The sequence below is a fragment of the Buteo buteo genome, chromosome 17, assembly GCF_964188355.1.
Source record: "Buteo buteo chromosome 17, bButBut1.hap1.1, whole genome shotgun sequence".
In the NCBI taxonomy this organism is placed as follows: domain Eukaryota; kingdom Metazoa; phylum Chordata; class Aves; order Accipitriformes; family Accipitridae; genus Buteo; species Buteo buteo.
Genome location: NC_134187.1, coordinates 1,848,194 through 1,854,193, shown reverse-complemented (window position 1 = coordinate 1,854,193; position 6,000 = coordinate 1,848,194).

Genomic DNA, 6,000 nt, shown 5'->3' with positions numbered 1-6,000 from the left:
CTAACAATATTAAATAGTACGCGAGGGCAAACTGATGCTATTTTGTTACGAGACGAGAACAAAAGCTGACATTTAGGCCCAACTAGGACAATTACAGGATGCTGAGCTAACTGCAGTGCAGCTATGGCTTTGGGTGACCAACTCTTAAACTAACTTCATAGAAAGATTTCTTGCTGACTGTTAGTTTGCTAACGCTTTAGCTCCCCACTCTATTTGTTGCAACTCAGTAGTAAGTTTACTCAAGGGATCCCATACTAGATGGTCTTGGCTGTACCAGAGGGTGAATGCTACATGTGTTTTACCTCTTTATCTGCATTAGAGACATTACACACACATTTCACTGCGTGGGGGTGGTGGTGGTGGCGTGTGGTGTGTGTCAGCTATTTGATGTGACCCCCACCAAAGGGGATACAGAGAAACAACATAAACAGAGCTCTCATCTCCTGTGTCACGTATCTGAGAATCATTAACTACTAGTTGGTGCCACACACAAGTAGTTATTCCCTCAGCAGGAGCACAAGATCTTTCAGACCGTATTTAGTAGGACCTATTTAATTCCATTTTCACAGTGTATTTCTAAATCTGTCACTACACCGTTCCCAAACTATTGAGCTTTAATATTGACCAGCCATAGTGACTGATAAATCATTTGGGGTAATGTGAGTGCAGTTTGCCCAGACATACATTTTCTGGCAGTCATTATTTTTGTATGCGTAATACCTTAGCTCACATCCCTTAATAATGTGGTCCCATTTCATTTCCGGGATTGGAACTTAAATCAACCTGGACATCAGTTTTTACATAATATATGTTTATGGTGATAGGTATTTCTGTGGTAAGAGGCCATTGCTGAGAGATCCTACTGAGCTATCAGTAGTCTCAACAGCAAACAGTTGCATTTAGGAACAAGCTATAGTAATGCTAAAAATATTCTCCAGTTTTAATCCTTTTTATTGTAAAAAAAATACAAATTTCTTTTGCTTTTGGTTCATATTTTATGATCCCAATATGACTTCATTAAATTTTCATTTGATTCCTAAATTTGACACTTGCTCTCACTGAACATGATGTGTGGTACCTCCTAATTTAGGCAGTTCTTGGTTAGAGTTTCTATACGGAAGGAGTTAAAAACTTTCAGCTCATAAAACAGTATCACTTAGGCCTCTCACAACATTGTATACCATTACACCCAAACCAGTTGTGAGTTCATGCTGTAAATTTCCTTTACTTAGGAGCCACATTTTTGCTGGACTTTGCCATCGAAAAAAATCTAAATATTTTTTGTGATCCAACAGCAGGGCACCCTGCTGCCTTGTTGCCACTGAGGGGAAGTCTTGTATTACTAAACCTCCGGGTTTCTTTTTCTCAGGAAGGATCCCTGATTTCAAAAGGAGAAAGCCATGATCTAAACATGCCTCATTCCTGGTTTCAGTTACCACTGTATTCTGGGATTTTACACTCAGTTTAACCTTAGGTCGTGGTATTCTCCATTCACATATCTCAGGTCACTTAGATGTCCAAGTTCCAATATAATTCCTCTCATTTACACTAATATTTCAACCAGTTGGAATAAGGATAACCTCTCCAAGTTAGGTTATTACCATTTTTAACCTTGTACCTTCCAGAAACCTTTAACCTTTAACATTGTACCTTCCAGAAACTCAGAAACTGCAGCACCCTGAAGTGTTAACAATGTTAGTGATCCATTGCAACAACTTTGTCACCTTCAAAGCAGTGGAAGGGGTTAGAATTACCAGTAGGAGGAGGCACCTTCACCAACAGAAACAGTTGCCCATGTTTGATGTTAGAATTGCTTTCAAATTTTCCCTGCCCTTGCTCTGCTCCAGTTCCTTTCTTGCTTTTGACTTCAGCTACAGCAGTTGATCAAAAAGTTATTAACTATACACAAATGGTGAAAGAAAAACAATTAAAGCAGAGAAAGCCAACATTTAATATTCAATGGCTCCTCGTTCTTGTTCTGCGCTACCTGTGGAGGACAAGATGGAGAACATTTTGTTCATGATCTATGAATTTCAGGTTGTGACAAGGGTACCCATCCTCCCTTTGTACTTTGTTGATTTGAAATGACAAAGAGCTCATCCCCTTTAACTACAAACACTGCTTCCCATTTATCCTGCATTTTGTACTCCCGAAGCACCACCATTACCTCTTTCTTCTCTCCTTGACTGCTTCCCCTGTTTTCTCCTGCATTTCTAATCACTTCTGGTGCATCTGTTATCCAGGTTAACGCATCTGCCTCTGCAGGGGTCTCTGGTACAGCTAAGGACCTAATTAACTGCAGAGGATTTCATGGAGGGCAGGAGCTTAGCAGACCCCAGGCAGGCTGAGGCATTTCTGAGGTTAACAAGATACCCGGGACCCTCGTAGAGAAGGCCAACAAAGTTTTTTGGAAAAAATGTTTTTTCTTCCACCTCGTGCTTCAGGGTGCAGTACCCCTCCTAACGGTTAGGCAACGGGAAAGATTTTGTGTTAAACCTCTATCGACAGGGACAGAGGCAACAGAAAGTGGTGATTGCCATGGTGGTGGGAGCACTGGTGGTGGAAGGGGTGGTGGTGGTACCCACGATGATTCAAGATCAGCAGTTTAGTGGGGAATTTGCTGTGGTAGCATCAGCCCTCTTCCCTCTTCCTAACACATTGAGTGGGGGGAGATGGAGGCGAGGCGTAGGAGCGGGAATCTGGTGTTGCGTGCTGTTAGAAACAACGGAGTGAAGTAGACGGACTGACAGGTCTGTCTAACGGCGGCAGGTCTTGTGTGCCTCATGGAGCTACTCATGGGTTTAAACGTAAGCACTTAAGTGCCTATTGGCTGCATGAGGGCTTTAGTGCTCTTCAAACTAGTGAAGCAGATGATACTTCAAAGGCATTAAAAGTAGGTTAAGGAAAAGTATTTCACAGACTGAATAGATATCTGAATAAAACTGACAGTCTTTAAGTGCAGATGAGTAAATCGAGGGGGTTCTCAGTGGGATCATCTCTACGGGGTTAGAGAATAGCTCTGCTTTATTCCCTGTTCAGCACTTGGTCTCTCTGGCGTGATTGCCAAAAAAGGACAAGTTATACCAACTCCGACGGGAGTTATCCTTCCACTTACCAACAGACTGAAACAATCAATTCTTTTTTATGCAGGCCACCTAAAAGCCAACAACAAAAAAATACCATCAGGAAAGAATGAGAAAATACTCTTTTCTTCTATATTCAGTATTATCCAATTAGCCAAGCACATTGAAAGCAGGGTTGAATCACAAACACAGGCACTGATACCGAGGTGATCTGACCCAGCACAGCTGACCTGTGCAAGGGCTTGGTACCTTCACCTGGCTGACAGGAGCTGTTTAACCCTTACCCCTTAACCCTTAATCATCTAGAACCAACTCCTTCGCATCTGATGAGTCCACTTTAAAAGGCTCTGAGGCATATTTAAATGCATTTAAAAATATATTTTACTTCTGTGATTAGTAATACTTGAAATGACTAAAACCGAAAAAGTGTTATTTCCCCATCCCCTTTTATTTAGCTTTTTGCTCAGATGAGATACGGAAATGAGGTGACATGATTTCCCTTCAGACTTTATAATCAGCCACACTATTTTAATAATCTACATTTGGGTCCACTTTCTGTTTCTTAAATGCTAGTACAATGCAGCAGTGTTTTGGTTGCAGGCTCCACAGGAAGACGTTTCAAAAGCCAACAAACACAATCACGACAATTTTTAAAATTATTATTATTAATATTATTATTCCTTTCAAATGTCTTGAAATATTTCTACCAACATGAAGTTTTGTAAATCTTTTAAAAAGTCATTTAATTTCCGACCTTAAGCTGTCTAATGTTGGGCATTAAAAATCAGCTTTTAAAAAATGCTCTGAATTAGCTTGAGCAACTTTTTCAACCCATAAGAGATCAGCAGATCCACATGGTCTGCTCTAGCAATCCATCAGCACTAAGTACCATGCATGGTAGTATATTTTTGCAAAGCCTGGTATTCTTTGTGGCAGTAAGTGCAAAGCTTTGATATCACCGACTTGAAAACAACAGGGTTCTGTGTAAACATAAGTGTTGTCCAAAATGAGTAAACCTACGTGTAACAGGCAGTATTTCTTAGTTCGCATAACACTACAACCTCCTATTTGCAACCAGCTGTGTCATTAACTCGTCCAGCATTATAAGGAATGGAGTATTTATCCTATGAAAGATAGGAATTATTAATAGTAACACTAATAACTTTAGTTAAGTACATAAATATAAACACATTATTAATCATTAACAGAAATCAGCCCATTAATAATGCTTCAATGCTCTCTAGGAGAGGAACTGTAGGAAACTGAGATTTCCTCTGTATTTTAAATTTGGCCACTCGTCCTCTATCTTTATTAAACAAAAAAGCGATTGTTTAGGAAAAAAATCTGTTGCTATTTTGTATGGCTGTCCCTCTTTTGACACCATCTGTGGTCAGATTAAATGCTGAGATCTGAATCAACATCTCTGTGTTTAATCTCTTGTTGATACTTCTGCAGATTGAGAGGTAAAAAAATTATTACAGGGGGCTGGTCAGTCGTACAAGTTTGAGTTATGCCAGTGCCATCTTAATGAATTTCTTAAGTCAAATGTAAATATGACCCTGGAACGTGGAAGCATACATATTTGTTCTCAGAGATCTAATAAAAGCACAAAAGCTTTCTGTGTGTTTCAACATGGCATTAGAAGTGTTTGCAACATACCCCTGGACCCTCTGCAACTTCTGAAGCTGAAATTAAAGTATGCCGCATTTCCTGCAGGACATTAACTGTTTTCCTTTTAATTGTTTACAATTTGCTCTCTGTTGTGCCTGTGCTTGGAGCTGATACCGCAAAAAGCCAGTGACGAATCCGAAGCGGTTGCTTTGCAGCCAGGAAAGCAGAAGAAACGTGCACAGGAGGCTTTTCTACTGACAGGCAATAACTCCGCCGTAAAAGACCCAGCAAAGTTACAAACCACATACTTTTGCCCTTGCATCGAGCATAAAATAGGTCACGGCAGAGAGACGCTGTGGCTTTAAGTATTGCCCGGCCTGAGCCGGATTATCATTAGGTTACGTAACTGCTGATGAGCTGCTTTTCATTAAGGCTTCCCCGAGTGGTGCTGGGAGCAGGCGCTGGCTCCAACAACCATCCTGGGGAAGGATTTCCTCCCAGGAGTGCCGCGCTCTCATCTGAGCCCTGCAGACTGCAGCTAGGCCAAGGTGCTTGCAAGAACCAGCGTGGGCTAAGTGGGTGTCTGAATGCGAAACAACTCGTTAACCTTAATGGGGTTGTGTATTAATTTCGGCTAAAGGGTGTTTGCAAAGTTGTAAAAGTAAGAGGTTTGGAAAAGGTGTTAAATCAGTGTGTTAAAAGTGTCCTGCTCTTGGCTCGGAGCTTTTTTTTTTTAGTGAAATGCACCCTCTGCTGCATTAAAAACCCAAACCTTTGCATCTTTTGGTGGTCTTGAACACTAGCAAAAAGACTGTCACACAGGAAATGATGGCACAACGCTGCAGCGACAACGTAGCCCACCTGCACCTGAGACCTGAGGAGGTGGGAAAAAAATTAAAACAATCATATTCTCATGCATGCTCCGAAGCACCACGTAGTGTCCATGTAGTACCTTCAGGTGCCAAAGTGCTTGTGTCCATTGCTCTGTCTCATCTCAGGATCAGCTGGAGGACAAAGGATGTTCGTCCTCAGGTCACAATTATTCCACGTGCTGGCTTGTCGTGGGTTGACCCTGGCTGGACACCAGGTGCCGACCAAAGCCGCACTATCACTCCCCTCCTCAGCTGGACAGGGGAGAGAAAATATAGCAAAAGGCTTGTGGGTCGAGATATGGACAGGGAGAGATCACTCACTAATTACCATCGTGGGCAAAACAGACTTGACTTGGGGAAAAATTAATTTATTACCAATCATATCAGAGCAGGATAATAAGAAATAAAACCAAATCTTAAAACACCTTCTCCCC